Here is a 22,498-nt window from a genome sequence, read left to right as displayed (position 1 = left end):
CCTATTTTGAACCAATAGCTTTCTTGTTTGCAGGTAAATCTGTTACCTCCTAAGTGTTATTGGCTTCTAGAGCTTCTAATTCTTTATCCATGGCTGCCACCAATCTTTCATCTTTCTCTGCCTCCTAAAAGGTAGCGGCTCATTCTCTTGTAAGACATTGTTGAAAGATAAAATATAAGCAGGATCAATCATACTTAATTCCTGAAGAATTTCTGTATGAAAAGCCTGCGATGCAGAGGCAGTAGCTGGCAGTTGAGAGGGCAGTTTCAGTGGACAATGAAAATCTTTTAGTCTACTGCAGACTTACCTGTCTCTTACAAATTTTCTGACATTATCAGCAGAGATTTCTCTATGCCTGGAAGACCTTCTAACATGATGTAGTGTCTATTGCAGGAATATTTGTAATATGGATAATATTTGTGGTGTTATCATTATTGGGAATAGTAGTATCTATGAAAAAAATTGTATTTTCTGTATTATCTGTATTATTTGCATTTTATCAGCAATTTCTTGCTCTTATCAGGAATATATTTAGAATAAAAGGGATTACATTCATTTTCTGGCATTTGTGAAGGTATATTTTTCCTTTGGATTTGAAAGGGAAAAATATTTTCTTTGCAAAATGACATCCCTGCACACAAAGGTTGGTTGTGACACTAGATCATAGAGTTTATAACCGTTTTGGCCAAAGGTATGGCCTATTAAAATGCACTTTCTTACCTTCCTCCCAAATTTATCTCTGTGAGTGATTGCCATTATCACAAAACACGGTATTCCCAGTACCTTGAGCTCATCATAAGTTGGCTGCTCTCCGAACAACATCTCATAAGGTGTTCCATTTAAGAATGGGTGTTGGCATTTTATTGATGATATAAGTGGCAGTTAAAAGACAGTATCCCCAAAACTTGAGAGGCAAACCAGCTTGCAATCTTAATGCCTGAGCTGTTTCTATCAAGTGTTTATGCTTTCTATCCACCTGACCATTTTGATGTGGCCTACCAGTCATAGACTTCTGGTGCATAATTCCTCTTTCATTAAACATACCCTTGTAAGGGCCTTAGACAAATTCTATCCCATTATCTATCCTGATTATTCTGACTTTGGCCCCAAAATGAGTTTTAACATGATTTAAGAAATCTCTAATGATGTGAGGCACCTGTTCCTTAGTCTGAATCAGAAATGTCCATGTTGTTCTAATACAGTCATCAACTATGGTCAAGAAAGACATTGCTCCTGACAAAGCCCTAATATTTTTCTTTAGAATGTGAATGACTAACAGGGAAAGGCAATTTGTGATGCTTTGATAGAATACAAGTTTCACATAAAATTTATCCATTAGTACTCAAGTGTATTCCTGGTAAATATCTCATTTTGTCAAATGAGGTATGACCTAACCTCTGATGCAACAAATGTACATCAGAAATCTGAGTACAGTTATTAGAATTACAATTCAAAATGTTTGAAGTGTTACCAAACAACTTCTTATTAAAGAAATAATTGCATTGACTACTAGACCTCTCGGGTTGCAATTGAGACTTTAATATGTACAGATTGTCAATCTTCTTAGCCTTGGACACAAGCATGCTATCTAAATGGTCCTGAAACCAACACTCAGAAGGGAAGAAAGTAAGCTTCATTCCTGAGTGCTGTAGCAATCTCCCAACAGAAAAACGCTTTGGGTAAAAATCAGGTATAATCTACACATTATATAAGGTGATGGACTCAGTCAAAAACACAATTCCAAATTGTTTAACTAATTTGGTTCTACCATCAGACAATTCTACCAGTATGGGTTTTGCAATATTTTTAGCATCATGTACCAAAGATATACATGCTGTCATATGCTCAAACGCACCTGAATTTACAATCTAAGTACTAGAATGCATTGCAACTTTATTGTGAAAATTGTTAGCAGAGGTAGATATACATGCAAAGCTTGTAGCAGGTAAAGTATAAGTAGCATTAGATTGAACAGACTGAACAGACTGTCCTGACAGAGCTTTGATCACCTTCTGAACCACCTTATCAACTAGTCCAGTGTCCATATCATCATGATTGTAAGAATAATGATCTTGATGACCCTGAATCTATGTGGCATCTGTAGTATAGTAACCCTGTCTAGCATCATCATCTAAGGGAGAATCCTTATAATCTTGAGAACCAAACCTCATAGCATCAGCATTGTTAGCAGTAAGTAGGCCTCTTATTCACTTTATTCCATTTCCTGTGATAAGAATAAGCACGACCCCTGCCTCTTCCAAAACCAGCTGGAGCCTGAGATCTGCCTCTTCCCATGCCTCTTGCCAGATAGCATTGGAATTCCACATGACCAAAAATATTACAGAGAGGGCAAGTCTGAAGCTTATATCATTCAATGACATCATGTCCTTTCTTGTGATAGTGTGAGCACTGCGGTGGAGGCTTCTCATCTTTGTCAAGTTTAGGCCTCTTGTTTTAGGTGTCAGCCAGAGCATTATCTTGTTTCTGTGTAGCATAAGCATTTGCTTCAGCCATTGTGTCAACAGAGTCACTAATCTGCTTCTGCTTTTCAACCTTTTGAAGTAAGCGTAACACTTTGTTTATGGTAGGCATTGGCTCCATGGTTAAAATGTTGATCTTGACATTCTCAACCGAGAGTTCAATCCCATAAGCAATTGAATTAACTTGGTTTGTCCTTTCTTGTCCACTACTCTCTTAAGAAAACATCAGGAACATTCCTTAAAAGCCCCATATGTACACTCAGGTATAGGATCAATAGCATCAATCTCCTCCCAAGTCCTTTTGTGACGATTGTAGTAATCAGTCACAACAGTATTGTCCTAAGAAATGTATCCTAAGTCCTTCTTTAGATGGTATAATTCTAAGGCATTAATCTGGCCATACCTCTTTATAATTTCACCCCAAAGTTGCTTAGAGGAATGAACATACTTGAAATTCTCAAGCAAGGAAGGTTCTAGAGAGTTTTGTATCCATTTCATGTCAAGTAAATCAACACGTTTGCAATGGTAATGTATTTTATCAGGAAGAGCTTGTAATTTGCAAGTGTCTGTAATAAATCCTTCTTTGTTCTTTGAAATTAAAGCAAGAAGAATCTCTCTTTTCTAATTCATGAAATCATGCCCGTCAAACATACTATCAGTAAGACGATTTGTAGGTTGATCATGTTGAGTGATGTAAAAAGGATTAACATACAGTGCAAATGAAGAACTAAGAGTTACAGTATGAACAGAATCATCAGAATTTGGAGACGACATGATGTTAATCAAAAAAGATGACAAACTAAGATCAAACAAGGATACGATGATCAAACATTTGAGGAATCAAGTGAATATATTAACTTTCAACAGAAGTATGCAGAAATCAATAACGCAAATGTATAACGAAGAAATCGCACATGCAATTGAAGTCTAAAATGTCGAAATTAGTCTGAAATTCGAATGAATTATGCATATTTAGGTCAAGAAAAAAACTATTCTGAAACTCGACAGAATTATGCAAAATTGATTTGCAAACAATTGAAAAAGAATGTGATTGAAAGGAATAGTGGAAGCGGAACTAGGATCGTAACCTGTGCGATTGATACCATGTGAAATATATGATGGACACCATGGAAATGCAACGCAAACTTAGAAGATGAACACCAGAGATAAATAACAGAGAATTATTATTGAGATATTTGTGTTTGTTTACAATGAATTAATTTATGAGGAAAGAAAGAGAATCTATTTATATACAAGGTATTAGTTGTAGCTAACTATGCCATGTCATCAAACCGTGTGCTATTGTGTTAGTTGCTTATGTTAGGTGATGTGCTGCTTTGGTCACATATCCAGCTTGATGATCAACATAATCTCGACAGATGTCATTATAATGGATGAATCAAATAAACATGCATCACGAGAAAGAATGTGAACACTCATGATTGAGTGCATGATCACTACCTACTTTTTAATCACCATGATGTCACCGAGATAATTATATTATTGTTTTGATATACTTCGTATCTAATATTTGACAGTGGTAAATATTGCAAGAGTAATAATGTTGTTTGCAAGAATATACTTATATATTTTGGTGTTTATCTTAGTCATTGATAGTTATCAAGTGGAGGCGATTTATATATGTTTCATCATATTCAAATTATATTAACTTGATAGCAATCGATTGAGATGAAGAAGTGTTGTTTGATAATTGGTTAGAAAATAATGGACGTATACTAGTTCGATGAAGTTCATGTGAATATGTGATTATTAGTTTATTGAAATTTTGTTATATTGGGCATATCTATCCCATGGGTAAAAAATGATGAGCAATTTATATTGAAAAAGCGGTTGGCTAGACATACTTGAGAGTTGAGACAAGAAATCAGATAAGTCCTCTATTAATTAAATTGATAACAATGATGTTTAATATTTTTTATGTGATGATCATGAATGTTTGTGCGTGAATGACATTCACAATAGATTTATGTATCATGTTTGTTCTCATCACGAATGATAATCTTGGCCGCTTGCTTAGTGTGCTAGTATATTACTACCAACGCTTTCTGCATATTTGACTAAATTGATATGTGAATTTAATCATGGCAATTTAATCGAAGGTATCATTGCAAGATCATTGAAGTTTATATTGACTGCTTTGGTAATAATATGCATATATGTAATATTAATGGAAATTATCTTCTGTGATTGATAAACCTCTTATTAATGTATATGGAAGATGTTATTGCCAATGGATTACGTCTTAACGGGGGTTTTTCTTACATAAAAGAAATTTCCTAAAACTTTGTTTGTCCTCTAAATGCATAGCATGATGTCGTGGCCATTTTCTTTTATTGTGTTAAAAAAATATCATGTTGGAGTTACCTGCATGCTTTAGTTACGTTTGATTTACATGATATTTTATGTTGATTTTTATGAATCAACATGTCCGAGCGGTGGATCTTTCACTCGGCTTACATAGTGTACAATTAAAGTATGGTTTTTTCTAGTGGACATGAAAGGGCAATATTATTTGAAGTTTTGCTTCTGATCATGTGTTATGATGCACGTATTTAATAATTTGTAATATAATGTATAGGCATTAACATGACAGTTCTATGAGGTTAAAGCCTTGTTATGATTTAATATTAAGAGGCACTGATTACATATTATTTTTTATGATTTGAATTTTTCGTCATGTTAAACATATTGATTTCATCAGTTTTATGGAGTGTGTATAGAGGCATTACTAAACTATCCTTGACATGATATGTGAGGATGCAATATTGAGTGGTTCATACGGGTATTTGTATGGTTTAATATCATAATGTTTGATATTCGGATGGTGTCAAATTTCAGTTTTATGGTGATTTGGGATATCATGGTTTGGTTAAAGAAATAGTTGGATTCTCATCATGAAAATTGAAATGTTTTATGTTAAGTTTGTTTTATGGTTACTTGACCTTGTGTTTTTGGTGAGACAATTTTAATGAGATGAGTAATAATATATCAAATTTGATAAAAATTGTTTATTGAACTTCTTTTTAAATATATTTTTTTATCAATTGATTTAAAGACAATGAAAATGCCTTTGTGATGCGGTTCCGTGTATTGTCTTGTGACATTATTGTGTTGTAGATGAGTATCATCATTGTATCCTTGATAACCGGAGTGTCTCATAACATCCTCTCTTGAATGTAATATACAAAAATATGTATATTGAATGGTAACATATGGTTCACATATATGGCTTGTTATTAGAAACATAAGTGTATTGATTTAGAGCGATATATACGGCATGTCTACGGTTCCTTAAGTAGCCTAGGTTTTTCAAGGAGAATTTAAAACTCACCCATCCAGAATCATAAATATTTAAATTTAAATTTAAATTGTGTTTTTTTCTTACATTGGATATTATATGAGATGAACATATATACATGTCTTGAGAAATGTTTATATTGAAAATAGTGTTTTGATTAAAGGTTATTTGTTTGGTTATTATATTGTATTATTTTTTTTGATAAATGATTTGCAATGGTTGTTTAAATGTGAAGCTTGAAGATCAGATGCTTGTAATTGATGTTATTATGGAGTCTTGGTTGATTTGGGAATGGGGAGGTAAGATTGGTAGCATTGGATGTACAACTATTGACAAGTCCGATGATGGAATGGTCATTTGTTGTAGGTTGGTGACAAAATAATCTTTGAGTTGAATCAAAGATACCTTTAATTTCTAAATGAATGCGGTTTTGTCATCATGTTTGTCTATGAAAGACATGGGGGAGGTAAATATAACCTTTGTATCAGCATAAAATGGAAAAATATGATAATTATTCTCTGTTTATACTCCCATGGTGTCGAGTGTGATGTCGTTAACCAAAATAGTTAAAAGTGGTATCATTATTCAAGATTCACATGGTCTTGTACTGCTTTTACACTTGAGAAATTGAGTAAAGAATACTAGTGATAGTAGTACTCATGTTTGACAAGCATTAAACAAGTATGAAAGTATAAAAATAAGCTGTGGTTTATGGTTTTCCTTCGTCGATTTTTTCGTTTTAGAAGAAAGGGGTATTACCTTGGCAGAAGGTTATATTCTACAAATGGTAGTGTATTATTGCTTGATGAATATTCCATTAATATATGGTTTTTGTAAGAAGCTAATTTGTATTAAAAGTCGACATTGGATTAGAAATTCGTAGTGTTATTTATAGCCGATAAAGAGGCTAAGTGACTAAGGAATTGATCTACGAGTGTCATTTATGAATGACACTGAGTCACACATATTTTCATAGGGATGTTACTTTGACAAAGTGTATAGTCAGTCAAGTAAATTACGCTGACGGCCGCACCAAGATATTATTAAAACGTGGTATATAAACTATCAAAATGGGATGATATTGGTTGTTTTGTGAGATCCCAGTTTTAGTTGATCACTTTGCAAAAAGGGTCAATTAAGGATTTGGTTATAAAGTCGGTTTACGGGATGAATCTAAAACTCTTATAAATCATTAGCAATATGATACCCAATTATAATACCCGCCCTGTTAGGGACTCGTTGACTGAGCTATTGACCAAGGGAAAGCCTTAGCAAGGGAGACATGAGAGAATAAATGACCAATGTAACTCGATACTCAACCTAGCAGAGGCTCCTCGGCCGAGTATTTGAGGTACTCGACTGAGTGCGGCGTACTCGGCCGAGTATGTCTATACTCGACCGAGTACCTCGTCTGACAACGCGTTAATATAAAATGCGGAGATTTAAACATAAATCATTTTTTACCGTTCCTTTTATATCTCATCTCACTCTACACACCTTGGGTGGCCTTGAACACTAATCCGGAGAGGGAGACGGTCTATACATGAAGTCATTGAGTCGGGTTGTCGCCGCCGTCGGCACCGGTCTGCGTCTCTAGGTGAGTTTGTGAATAATTGTTATCTTTTAATAGATCCTGAATAGCTTAGTGATAGGGTATGATTGTTACTTGTAGGATTCAATGTGGAGTCTTGCTTGGCATTATATGATGGACGCGCTTTCATGGAATAGCGAAAAGGTAGGGTTTCCCTACTCAGTCCATTGTGTAATTAATTTGAGATTGTTGTGATTGACTGAATAATTAATATGCTGTGTTGGATGGAAATTGGTTGAATAATATTGTGATTGGTATTGTGGTGATGGGACCCTGTTCGGGAGATGGTTCCAACCCCATGTTCGCCTCTTGTGGCTCCCGTCACAAGGAGATGTGCACAATAATAATCTAGGTGCGCTCGTTGCGATGAGTGGGGCTTAGGTGGGAACGGCTGCGGTCCCCCACTGGCGGTTAGAGTTACTTGTTGTAACGGGTAATCTGGAAGGACTACACATTTAAGTGTGTAGTTGGTTCTTTATTTATAATGGAGTTTGGAGAGTGATATTGCAATTGAGTTGGTTATATTGATTGTATTTTTGTACTCCTTATCTAGGTTATCCAGTTGACTAACCCCGTTGTTGTTTCAAAACTGTGGTGATCCATTCGGGGATGGTGAGCAGTTGGTTTAGCAGGTCTTGGACGTCGATGTTGCTTACGGGATATGGATGGATCGAGTCATCACGTTGTCTAGTTAGCTGCCGCTGTCATCTACGTTTAGTTGTCCTTTTCAGTTTTTTCGGGGTTGTTTTCCCTTTTGTCAATACTTTGTATAAACAGTAAGAATACATTTAAATAACTTTATGTTATTGTGTATTTGATATACTTGACCCGGGCAACGGAAATGGTAACACCCTTACTTATTGGGGAAGGTATTGTTAAGGCTCCTTGATAAGTGGGGGTGTTATAAAGTGGTACCAGAGCGATGATTTTGGAACCTGAACCAATGAACCAAATAAATGTAGGGTGTTAAATTAAAATGAACCTGGTGTATGTGTGTTGGAAGCCCTCTTATGTCGGTTTTGGGTGAGAAGGCGCCCTCATCTCAAAATTTCGGCCCCATCATGCTTAAGCCAACAACTTCGCGTTGGATAAACGTATGGGGTTATAAGTGTGTGTTGGATGTGTGATATGAGGTTTTCCTTGGATGTTACTTTGTGTTTGGTGTCAAAAGTTGAAGTAGTTAGGATGCAAGAGATGGTGTGTGCTTGTGCTTATGGATGAGTTGTGTGGTTGATTTAAAATTCTATGTATTGTTGGTTGTGACAAAGGAAGTAATGGCCGATGGTAATGGTATAGCATGTAAAGATATGATAAGGTGTATCAATGACTTGAGTTAGCATTATATGTATAAACGAAGTAGATGCATGTATGTGTATGACATTGCTTATACATTGTTGGTGATATAATCGAGCTTGAGTAGGTTATGTGTGCATGTAACATGGTCCGTTTTCGTTAAGGGAATTACATGATGTATGATATAAGTTGTGCAAGTAAGTCGTAGAGGTTTGTGTAGTTGATGTGACCATTATTTGAGCATATTTAGTCCCCGAATTAGCGTTGTTCCCATGCTTTTTAGTGCATATTTAGGTCATTTATTGTCTTTAGTCCTTTGTTTTGCATATTATTTGAGGTTTTGTTCCCTTGGTAGGAAAGGAGTGCAAACCTTGCATTTTCATGGCAAAATAGAGCTAAATTGATTGAATTCAATGACCAAGCATCAAAGAGAAGACAAGACTAGAAGGCCTTTGTACATACTATAGTAGATGGGCAATGATGAGAAAAGATCCTTGCATCTCCAACAAGATCCCTGATGATTGTTGGAAGAAGGAGGAAGAAAAGAAGAAAGGAAGAAGCTGACTCAGAATCCGAGCGGATTGCCCTCGGGACGCCCGTCCAAGACCAGGAATCCGAGCGTCTTCGTCAGAGGGATGCCCGTCCAAAAGCATCACAATCCACCCGTCCAGCCAGACAATCCGCTCGTCCAACAAGGCCACAATCTGCTCGTCCCGTTCCTTGGACGCTCGGATTGTGTTACAGCTATTCCGTTTTCTTCTTGTTCTATGAAGGATGCGCATATCTTGGAAAGACCGGCAAAAAGGAGACTCGCATATTTTTCTGAGAGGGGCGATTCCTCAAGGACTTAATCGTCATTTAAGCCCTTAGTAAACCCTAATTTGTGTACCTAATCCCCACTATAAATACCCCATTAGTCTAATTAGATAATCATGTTCTTATTATCAATCTTTAGTGTAGTTTATATCATCCTAATCTCTCTTTAATCTTGTAATCAACTTTAATGAAGTCTTAATACAAATCTCATTTCCTTAATCTCTCTTTTGTTCATCTCTCATTTTGTGTAATTGAAGATTATTTGGGTTATTATTGGGAGATTGCCAACCTTCCCATCAATCATCAAGTATTTCTATTATTCTTTGCTTTATTATTGGAATCATTAGTAGGTATAATTCTCTTAATCCTTTTTTAATTATTGTTAATCATCTTCATTTATTCATCATGTTTTGCTTTGTTGGTATGATTGACAACCTTGCTAGCATGTTCAACATGATAATGAGTGAGTAGTTTCCTTAACTAGGGTTAATGGGTAATTAGGGGAAACAACCATGGGGGATGATTCATGCTTAATTTAAATATGTTTTCATAGTTTATTTGCTTGCTTGTTGTGATCTCAACTTATGCACATGTTATGTTTGATGAAATACGAGCCTATGAATCCTTGCACTTTTTTACCCATCACTTATCTTTTCAATGAGACTTGTAAGACATAAACCAACTCGAGTCTCATTAAACCATGCATATAGTTGAGTAGGGAAGATTAAGTCGACTTGTAGGTGTTGTACAATCTAACCGATTCGGCTCCGGGACCCAAAATTTCCTAGGATTGTAAGATATAAACCAACTCGATCCATCACAACAATAATTGCTTGCTTATAATTTGAGAATATGTTTGTATGATCAATTCCCATGAATCCCCTATGACCCCATGACACCCTAGTGCCTTTTATCAATTGTTTACATCCCTTTTTAATCATCTTGCTTGTTTACTTTCATTGCTTTTTAGTTTAGTGATCTTCTATTCCAACCCCAAATTGTGACACCCCTAGACACCGCTACTTACAATTGAAAATCTTACTTCAATACCCGTCCCTTGGGATCCAACCTTTACTTGCCTCTTTACTAATTGTAGAGTTGTTTGTGAAGTTATAAATATTGTTTTTGTCTAGGTGCTCCTAACGACAAGTACCGAAAACTAAACCTCCCAAGTGAGTACGACCAAAAATGGCGCCGTTGCCGGGGACGGTGTTAACTTGATTTAGATTTTCTTAATTTGTTATTAGTTGTGTCTTTCTTTGCCTTGGTGAAGTAAAACTCCTCAAGGTTTGTTCTAATTATTTTCGAGTTGTTTGATATTTTGCATGTCTAGAAGATCACAAGGTAACTTGTTACCCTTTGATCACGAAATTGAAAGGACTTTTGTAACACCCCCATACTCCAAGTGCCTTACCAGGACCATCCAGGTATGAGGACGTTACCGTCTCGGTTACCCGAGGCAATGATAATCAAATAAACAATAATGAAACAACATTTAAATAGAAATACTTTAGTGAAAGGTTACAATCTAAAAAACAAACCAAAATACGAATACATGTCTCAAACCAACTGTCTAAACAACTAACTGAAATGTTTATGAAAACTAATAAGCTAAAACGGAAGACTTCTATCATCAGACCGTGGCACATCCCAGCTATCCCAGTACTCAACTCATACCTGCTCAATATCCGCTTACCATCCCCGAATGGATCACCGCAGGTTTTAAAACAATAAACCGGGGTCAGTACTAATTACACGAACTAAGTAAACCAACAGCACAGTAAACAATACAGCTCAAACAGTCACACACAATCACCCACTCCAATCAATCTCCGTCACCGACCGTCCTTTGGACCTGGAGACCAGCCGCCGGTGGGGAACGATGAGCCGTACCCACCAAATCCCCGCTCATCATACCGAGCGATAACCCTGTCCCATTAATGTGCACATCCCCTTCCGTGGCGGGTTCCATGAAGGGCAAAACTAGGGCGTGAAGCCACTCCCGTAAGTGACTCCACTCAGTCGAGAACGCATCTCGAGAACCAGAGACAAACAATCACACTCACAATATAACATCAACAACCGTCTGAATCAATCAACAATCACTAACTACAGCACATTCACCACACATGTAACTAATACTGAGTAGGGAAACCCTACCTGGAAAGCACAACAATCAGACGATCTCACAGCTGATATCAAAAAGCTTCCTCTACGAATCCTCCTCCTAACATACAAACATATAATCACTACCAAGCATAAAATACCACAAAACCCCCAATTCCCAACATTAGGGTTTAACCAACTTTAAAGAAACATTATAAAATCGGTATGTAGGTCTTACCCTCGACGCAAGGATCACAACGGTATAAAGAAAGGTGAAATCCGACCTTCCAAGCTCCGGGATTTGCCAACAATGCGATTAAAGCGAATGACGTAGTTTGATTTCTCTTCTCACAGTGATTAGCTTTTAAAAAGTGTTTTAAGAACAATGACGGAAGTATTATATACTCTAATCGTATTATTAACAAAACCCGAGAAATCACCCCCCGTAAACCGGCTACTCGATAGAGTAGCTAAGGTACTCGATCGAGTGCCCTCTTACTCGATCGAATATCTACGTTACTCGATCGAGTACCCAACAGGTCAGAAACTATTTTAAATTGCAACTCACCCTTACTCGACAGAGTAAGGCCTACTCGATAGAGTACCCAGAGACTCATAAATACGTAGTATTAAAGTCTTCCCTTCTTAAAAAGAACTTCGTCCCCGAAGTTCAAACCACCACAAAACAAAGACGCCCACTACGCACTCCCGACTCAACAACCAAAACAAAACTCAACATAAAACATGCTACTAACCCAAACTCAACCCGACTCAACGACAACAACCATACCGACACAACATAAAAAAAAAAAGTTATAAAACTCTTAAAAACTCTTTGCGATCATCTCCTACCCCCCTAAAAGAAACAAGGTTACGTCCCCGTAACCATACATACCTGATCAAAAAGGAAAGGGTAACGCTCTCTCATGACATCCTCTGCCTCCCATGTAGCTTCCTCAGTCTCGTGGTTAGACCAAAGGATCTTAAGCAAAACTGTCTCACCACTCCTAGTCTTCCTAACCTTCCGGTCAAGAATCTGCTTAGGTAACTCAAGATATGATAAGGACTCATCTAGCTCTAAGCTCTCTGCCTCTAACACATGTGACGGGTCACTCACATACTTCCGCAGCTGCGATACATGAAACACATTATGCACTCTCTCTAACGCAGCCGGTAAAGCCAGACGATATGCAACTTCCCCAACTCGCTCTAAGATCTCATAAGGCCCGATGAACTTCTGACTCAGCTTGCCTTTCTTCCCAAATCTCATAACCCCACGCATAGGAGACACTTTCAGAAGAACCTTGTCCCCAACCTGAAACTCTATATCCCGGCGATGTAGATCTGCATAACTCTTTTGCCTATCCTGAGCTGCTCTCATCCGTTCCCTGATCATCTTAATCTGTTCAACCATCTCATGTACCATTTCTAATCTTAGAACCACTGCCTCAGCACTGTCGCCCCAACATATCGGACTCCTACATCTCCTCCCATATAAAGCCTCAAACGGTGCCATGCCAATACTAGTGTGATAGCTGTTGTTGTAAGAAAACTCTATCAAATCCAACCTCTGTTCCCAGCTACCACCAAAGTCCATCACACAAGCTCGTAATATATCCACAAGAGTTTTGATCGTTCTCTCGGTCTGACCGTCTGTCGCACGATGAAAAGTTGTACTCATCTTCAAAGTTGTTCCCAAAGATTCCTGCAACTCTTTCCAAAACCTTGAGATAAACCTCGCATCTCTGTCAGACACTATGTCCTTAGGGACTCCATGTAACTTAAGCACATTCTTCCGATAAGCCATAACTAATTGTGCTTTAGTCCATGTATCTTTCATTGGCACAAAGTGAGCTGACTTGGTCAGTCGATCCACTATTACCCATATCATGTTGTTACCTTTTTGACTCTTTGGCAAACCCACGATAAAATCCATAGAAATGGATTCCCACTTCCACTCAGGTACCTCTAAAGACTGAATCTTACCTTGTGGTCGTCGCTGTTCCCCTTTAACTCTCTGGCATGTCAAACAACGGGCCACAAACTCAGTTGTTTCTCTCTTCATCCCAGGCCACCAAAACGTGTTTTTCAAATCCTTGTATAGCTTGTCACCACCTGGGTGTACCGAATAAGGTGTACAATGTGCCTCTGTCATGATTGTCTTTTTCAGCTCCTCATCATTAGGGACACACCACCTACCATCGAGCCTCAAACTACCATCTGTATGAATAGAGAATCGAGACACTGTGCCTTTCTCTACTCCAACTTTCCACTCAACCATCTTAGAATCCAAAGCCTGTTTACCTCGAATATCATCATAAAGATCAGGCTGCACTGTCAAATCTCCCACAGCATCCCCTCTCTGCATCATATGTATCCCAAACTTCCCCACCTCATCTCTCAACCTCATCAAAGATAGAGCTGTACACAAGGAATGTACACTCTTCCTACTCAAAGCATCTGCAACAACATTGGCTTTCCCTTCATGATAGATAATATCCGTGTCATAATCGCCAATCAGCTCCATCCACCTCCTCTGTCTCATGTTCAAGTCCTTTTGAGTGAAGATGTACTTGAGACTCTTGTGATCCGAAAATACCTTAAAGGTCGCCCCATAAAGGTAATGTTTCCAAATCTTGAGAGAAAATACCACTGCACCCAACTCTAGATCATGTGTAGGGTAGTTCTCCTCTTACGGCTTCAATTGCCTAGAAGCATAGGCAATCACCTTACCGTTCTGCATCAACACACATCCCAACCCATTCTTTGAGGCATCTGTATAAACCTCAAAGTTCTCGATCCCTTCAGGCAATGCTAAGATAGGAGCTGTGGTCAAACGCTCCTTTAATGTTTGGAACGCCTTTTCACAACTCTCATCCCAACGAAACCTGTTCTCTTTCCTCATCAAAGCTGTCATAGGTCTAGCTATCTTGGAGAAATCTTTCACGAACCGTCTGTAGTATCCAGCTAAACCCAAGAAACTCCTGATCTCAGCAACATTCTTTGGTGCTTCCCACTTTGTCACTGCCTCAATCTTTGCCGGATCCACAGCTACTCCCTCCTTAGAGATCACATGCCCCAGAAAAGCAACTTTCTCTAACCAGAACTCACACTTGGACAGCTTAGCATATAACTCATGCTCCCTCAAAGTCTGCAACACAATCCTCAGATGCTCCTCATGCTCCTCCTTAGTCTTAGAGTAGACTAAGATGTCATCGATAAACACCACCACAAACTTGTCCAAAAACTGTCTGAAGATTCTGTTCATCAAGTCTATAAACACAGCCGGTGCATTAGATAACCCAAACGGCATCACCACGTACTCATAATGACCATACCTCGACGTGAAAGCTGTCTTTGGTATGTCCATCTCTCTAATCTTCACTTGATGGTACCCCGACCTCAAATCAATCTTGGAAAAGACTGATGCACCACTCAACTGATCAAACAGGTCATCTATCCTTGGCAAAGGATACTTGTTCTTCACCGTCACTCGGTTCAGCCCTCTGTAATCTATGCAGAACCTCAAACTCCTATCTTTCTTCTTCACGAAAAGAACTGGTGCTCCCCACGGTGATCCACTAGGTCTAATGTATCCCTTCTCTATCAGATCATCCAACTGTTTCCTGAGCTCCTTCATCTCTTTAGGACCCATCCGGTACGGTGCCTTAGAGATTGGCCCCGTCCCCGGTTTCAACTCAACGGTGAAATCTATCTCCCTCTTCGGTGGCAACCTCGGAATCTCCTCTGGAAAAACATCTGCAAACTCTCCCACCACTGGTATCTGATGAACTGTCGGACTCTCTCTCCGGTCATCTCTCACATGGCACAAGATCAAAGAACATCCCTTCCTCAGATAAGACTTCAAGGTGACAGCTGCAATCAACTTAACTTTGGGTTTGACCAGAAACCCACGATAAGACACACTAACACCCTTAGGCCCTCTCAAAGACACTTTCTTTTGATGACAGTCTATCTTAGCTTTATACTTTCCTAACCAATCCATCCCGACTATCATCTTAAAACCTTCAAAAGGAAACTCTAGCAAGTCTACAGGTAAATCAACTTGACCAACTATCATAGACACGTCTCTAAACAACCTCCCACATGATACAGACTCACCCGAAGGTATAAAAACTTTCTCGCTTACAGACTCATATACCCTCAAACCAAACCGTTTAACATGACTCGAAGATACAAACGACTGAGACGCCCCCGAATCAAAAAAAACAAAGGTATGAATACCGTTAACAAGAAAAGTACCAGTGATAACATGTGCATCCTCCTCAACTGCTTTCTTGTCCATCATGAACAGCTTTCCACTAGTCTTCTGTCCACCTCCCGGACAAGATCGGGTGATGTGGTCGGCTTAGCACCGACCCCGATTGTTGTTGTTGTTCGTAGCTGGTTTCTGATAAGAATTACCACCATTGCGGTTACCTCCACCCTGATAGCTCTGACTTCCCCGGTTAGACCATGACCCACCTGGTCTGTTGCTCGCGTAACTCTGTGCAGGTCCCTGAGAATAGCTCCCCCGAGCCGATCCCTGAAAAGCTCCAGGCATACTCGTGCACTCATGTCTCTTGTGGCCTACACCGCCATAGCCATAGCAGGTCATCCCCCAACTACCGCTACCACTCACACGGCCACGCCCAAAGGAAGCCCCATCACTGAACCCTGACCCAGAAGAAAACCCTTTAGCTTGATTGTGGTTGCCTTTCTTGTGACTAGATTGGCCTCCACCCTCACTCTCAGCCTTCCTTTTCTCACTCACTCTCTCCTGAGCCATCTCCATCAACCTCTCAGCTCTCCCAGCCCTCTCATAAGCTTCCTTAACATCGGTAAGGACTCCCACGGGTAACTTATCCATAATCTTGGGTGTCAACCCTCTCTCAAACCTCAGCGCCAGGTTCTCCTCACTCAAACCCATATCCTCAGCATACCTAGACTTCTCATTGAACGCTTGTAGTACTCAAAGAATCGACATATCAGATGTCATCTTGAACCCATCAAACTCCTCCCTCAGCTTACTCCTCACATGCTCCGGTACAAACTCTATCCTCATAGCCCTCCGAAACTCTTCCCAAGGTATAGAAGGTAAGCCCTGGTTCGCATACATCTCCCTAGCACTCACCTTCACCGTATCCCACCACTTGCCAGCTGCCTCCCTCAGGTAGAACGCAGCTTGTTCTACTCTCATCTCATCAGGACAGTGAACCAGGTCTAGTATGTTCTCCATCTCCACGATGCCAGTTGTCAAGAAGGTTTGGTTCCCCGGTTCCCGTGTACTCTTTTGGGTTAAACCTCGCTATATAAAGACTGATCTTAGAGTGATCAACCTTCTTATCCTTATCCGTATTCACTTTCTTTAAGGCCTCAGTAAGAGCATCTTGGTGCTCCAACATCTTAACGATATCATCCATATTCATGGTCACAGCTCTCGCATAGTACGCGTTTCTCTTGGGCGGCATCTTGAAACTATATAAGAAGGGTAGATATAAACATACGCACTAAAACCTCAAAACACGAAAGCGGACTGCCCAGAACACACTCGATCGAGTGCCTAAACCTACTCGATCGAGTAAGAGGCTACTCGATCGAGTGCCCACCATACTCGATCGAGTGCCTCGACATCAGACCCCAAACAGACCTTCTGATCTCTAACATACTCGACCGAGTAGCCAGGCTACTCGATCGAGTAACCCCCTACTCGATCGAGTGCCCGAGGTACTCGATCGAGTGCCCAAAAACTCGATTCTGGTTGCAAAAACGCTAAATACCTACTTGATCGAGTCAGACCCACTCGATCGAGTCATGCTAACTCGAAAATGCTACCTGCATGCTATATCATATTCCAACATATAAAAAAACTTTATAAACACAACACTATATCATAGTTAAGCATACTATGCCACTTCAACTCTTCATATGATTAACGAAACAACTATATCATGTTATCAAACGCCACATAGTAAACATCCAGCATGCTTCTTATTCCAACACAGTTCTATATGTCTCATCAATCTTTCATTCATATTCTCAACCTTCTACTCCAAACACCCAACAATTACAACATACTTCATCACATCTACACACAAGCGAACAAACAACACATACGACTTGACATACACCCCCCATGTGACCGGTTCAAAATTATAGGGCGAGTTCGCGACTTTAGGACGTCTCCCAAGTCTTTGCATTAGCTCCTACAACCTTTACCCCGGGTTCATTTTAATTGACTCCCAATATTCATTAGGTTCATTGGTTACAGGTTTCAGGATCGTCGCTCTGATACCATTTTGTAACACCCCCATACTCCAAGTGCCTTACCAGGACCACCTAGGTATGAGGACGTTACCATCTCGGTTACCCGAGCCAATGATAATCAAATAAACAATAATGAAACAACATTTAAATATAAATACTTTAGTGAAAGATTACAATCCAAAAACCAAACCAAAATACGAATACATGTCTCAAACCAACTGTCTAAACAGCTAACTGAAATGTTTATGAAAACTAATAAGCTACAGCGGAAGACTTCTATCATCAGACCGTGGCACATCCCAACTATCCCAGTACTCAACTCATACCTGCTCAATATCTGCTCACCATCCCCGAATGGATCACCGCAGGTTTTAAAAAAATAAACCGGGGTCAGTACTAATTACACGAACTAAGTAAACCAACAGCACAGTAAACAATACAGCTCAAACAGTCACACACAATCACCCACTCCAATCAATCTCCGTCACCGATCGTCCCTTTGGACCGACCACGCCGATGGGGACCGCAGCTGTACCCACCAAATCCCCGCTCATCATACCGAGCGATAACCCTGTCCCATTAATGTGCACATCTCCTTCCGTGGCGGGTTCCACGAAGGGCAAAACTAGGGCGTGAAGCCACTCCCGCAAGTGACTCCACTCAGCCGAGAACGCATCTCGAGAACCAGAGACAAACAATCACAATCACAATACAACATCAACAACCGTCTGAATCAATCAACAATCACTAACTACAGCACATTCACCACACATGTAACTAATACTGAGTAGGAAAACCCTACCTGGAAAGCACAACAATCAGACGATCTCACAGCTGATATCAAAAAGCTTCCTCTACGAATCCTCCTCCTAACATACAAACATATAATCACTACCAAGCATAAAATACCACAAAACCCCCAATTCCCAACATTAGGGTTTAACCAACTTTATAGAAACATTATAAAAACGGTATGTAGGTCTTACCCTCGACGCAAGGATCACAACGGTATAAAGAAAGGTGAAATCCGACCTTCCAAGCTCCGGGATTTGCCAACAATGCGATTAAAGCGAATGACGTAGTTTGATTTCTCTTCTCACAGTGATTAGGTTTTAAAAAGTGTTTTAAGAACAATGGCGGAAGTATTATATACTCTAATCGCATTATTAACAAAACCTAAGAAATCACCCCCCGTAAACCGGCTACTCGATCGAGTAGCTAAGTACTCGATCGAGTGCCCCCTTACTCGATCGAGTATCTACGTTACTCGATCGAGTACCCAATAGGTCAGAAACTATTTTAAATTGCAACTCACCCTTACTCGACATAGTAAGGCCTACTCGATAGAGTACCCAGAGACTCATAAATACGTAGTATTACAACTTTGACAAACAATAGAAGACTTGCTAGAGGTACTTTGAGAGGTATTGGTGAGGTTGTAGATATTCAAACAAACGCTATGAAGTTCGTCAACCCTTTTGCAAGAGAAGGTGAGGAGAACCCAACACAAAATCCAACACAAAATTAACCCACAACGCCTAAATTTTCATCACATTCCGTACCAACCGAGGAGAACCTACCCAATAGTACTCCCACACAACAACACTTGACCGGAAATTTTATTGCCAAATCCGCATTTATCCAATTAGTCGAAAGAAGCCAATTTGGGGGGATGCCTAGTGAAGACCCTCACTCTCACATGAAGAATTTTTGTGATTATTGTGATGCCATTTCACAAACCGGTGTAACTCAAGACCAAATTCGATGGGTCTTATTTCCTGTTTCTCTAATTGGCACCGCAAAACAATGGTTGAAAAGCCTTGATAAGGCCACTCTTGGAATTGACTCTTGGAAGAAGTTGGCTCTCGCTTTCTACAAAAGGTTCTACCCACCGGAAAAGACTGACATGCTAAGAGCTCAAATTACGGGTTTTAAGCAAAGAGATAAAGAATCTTTGTATGAAGCTTGGGAGCGATTCAAGGGAATTTGTCGCTCATGTCCTCATCATGGACTTAGCGAATGGTTCTTGGTACAACAATTTTGGAATGGTCTTTATGAAGACTCAAGAAACATTCTCAACATGGGATCAAATGGTATGTTCACCGAAGTTGACGACAATCAAACTTGGAACAAGATTGAGGAAATGGCGGTCCATAATTCACAATATAGTAGACCTCGCAAGGCTACTAGAGGAGGAAATCATGAAGTGGACTCTATAGTAGACCTCACAATATAGTAGACCTCAACTTAGTGCTCACATTGATACCATCAACTTGAAGTTCGAAAAAGCTATGGCTAGACTTGAAGAAGCCTCAAAATCACCAAATCATCATGTTAATGCCATGACGGCATCTTCATCAATCCCAAGTGGGATATGTGAGAATTGTGGAACTTTGGGACATGACCAAAGTGAATGTAGGGGAACTTTGGGACATGACCATGGAAATTGTAAAGAATTTGGAAGTTTCGATTCCTTTTACGGAATTAATCAATCACGTGCCGGCCTATGCGAAGTACATGAAGGACATCCTCACGAAAAAGAAGTCGATCCGGAAGCTTGAGACTATCGCCTTCACTAAGGTGAGTAGTGCAATCCTTCAAGGGAGTTCACCTCCGAAACTTAATGATCCGGGAAGCTTCTCAATACCGTGTACCATTGGCGACACAACAATCAACAAAGTCCTATGTGATCTAGGGGCTAGTGTGAGTGTTATGCCGTATTCGGTAAGTAAAAGGGTAGGGATGGGAGAGCTTAAATGTACCAACATCACACTCCAAATGGCCGATAGATCGACGAAGACACCATTAGGGATATGGGAAGATGTTCCCGTAAGAGTTGGGAAATTTTTCATCCCAGTGGACTTTGTCATTGTTGGCATGGAAGAAGACTCCAATATTCTAATCATTCTAGGTAGACCTTTCTTGCACACCGCGGGTGCGGTGATAGACGTGAAGCATGGAGAGCTCACTCTAGAGGTAGGAGATGAGAGCATAACTTTCAATCTAGACAAGACCATGAGAGCTCCCTGTTTGCATTAACCATGCTTTATGGTTGATCATTATAGCCGGAAGGATGAGAGGAAGAAGTCGGAATTTCAATGGAAGAAGAAAATTGATGATGCTACATCAAAAGAGCAAGGGAATTGTAACAAAGAGAGCTTGAAAAGCTCACCAAAGTCAAGCAATGAAGAAGATGGCCTTGTTGGCCAAAACAAGAAAGCGGGAGAGTTGTCTCTATCAACTCAAGAGATCTTTAGTGATCAAGTAGACGAAGTTTGTGGTCTTTGGGATGATGAATTTGAAGGGATTTTCAATCCCTATATTGGTAATGCTATCGATCAAGACCAACATGAAGGACAACAAGTGCAAAGATCTATTGAGGATCTTTATCATGACAATGAACAAGCTTTTGACTACTTCTTCAAGGTGTTGAGTAACATCAACAACACCTTGGCCATGCCCCCATAACATCTCACTAAGGATGAGAGTTTGATGGAGTCCTCTCCAAACCACCATTTGTAAATATTTCTAACTCCCTAACTTGCATTTTAATTCTTACATTGCATCTTTGTCATTTTTGGATTTTTGTGCCTTGATCAAGATATTCATCATTTTTGAGAGAAGTGAGGGAGAGACTAATGATTTTATTGATGTGTAGTGCTTTAACTTAGTGTGAGGATAGCAATTGCCTAGGCTATTCATGCCTTTTTAGTGCCCCTACAATGAAGAACACGGGATTTGAAGAATGAAAATGACACGGGTTATGCAAGTGCACGGATAGACCTGAATCCGGGTAGACCAGGTGGAATCCGAGCGGCTTATGGGTAATCCGCTCATCTTACAGGAATCCGAGCATCCAAGGAGGAATCAGTTCGTCTTTTTGAGCGGCAAAAATGAAAAAAATTTGGTCTGTAAGAGAATCCGAGCGTCCCAGCTGAGAAGACGCTCGTCTGAAACTGGCCTCTCGTCTTTGTAGAAAGACGCTCGTCTTTTTGCCAGTGCACATTAAGCAAAGTTCCTGTAACAGAATCCGCTCGTCTTTGAGGAAAGCCGCTCGTCCTACATTGCAGAATCCGCTCGTCTTCTCTGAAAGACGCTCGTCTTAAGGCGGGTTTTCCTGAAGCCCATTTGAGCGAGTAATCCGAGCGCCCCGACAGAATCCGCTCGTCTTTCCCCTATTTGTTTTGAATTTTTCGGGTGTTTTAAACCCCCTTCCCACATTCATTTCATTCATTCAAACATTCAAACACTACCCATAAACCCCAAAACCCCAAAACCCTCATCCTCTCCATCACCAAAAACAAGATTTCATCAACCAAATTCAACAAAAATAAATCAAAACTTGCTCAAAACAAGAATTAATCACTCCTTTTGCAACAATAATTGATTCAAGCACCAAAATCTTCAACCTTTGAGTCGATTTTCGAAATACAAAGCAAAATCCTTTCATCTTAAATCGATTTGGGCATAATTAGAAATTGAAGATTTTCAATCTTTTCTTGGTGTAATCAACAATGGTAAGAACAAAAGGAGCAACAAAGGCAATCAAAGCAAAGACACTTTCAAAAAGTCAACAAACTCTTCAAGCGAAGAAAGCTTCAATGGCTATGGTGGTTTCTAATGCAA

The 22,498-nt window shown here is 39.7% G+C and overlaps 1 non-coding gene across 1 annotated transcript; it reads right to left on the bottom strand.

The window, feature by feature from the left end:
* Positions 1 to 19,778: 19,778 nt before the first annotated feature.
* Positions 19,779 to 19,885, bottom strand: LOC141609881 (small nucleolar RNA R71). Its single transcript, XR_012527787.1, has one exon. It is a non-coding gene; the product is annotated as a small nucleolar RNA R71 (small nucleolar RNA).
* Positions 19,886 to 22,498: the final 2,613 nt, after the last annotated feature.

The sequence above is a fragment of the Silene latifolia genome, chromosome 10 (assembly GCF_048544455.1).
Source record: "Silene latifolia isolate original U9 population chromosome 10, ASM4854445v1, whole genome shotgun sequence".
NCBI classification, from domain to species: domain Eukaryota; kingdom Viridiplantae; phylum Streptophyta; class Magnoliopsida; order Caryophyllales; family Caryophyllaceae; genus Silene; species Silene latifolia.
The sequence above is the reverse complement of the archived record's forward strand: the minus strand, read 5'-3'. Positions and strand labels throughout refer to the sequence as shown.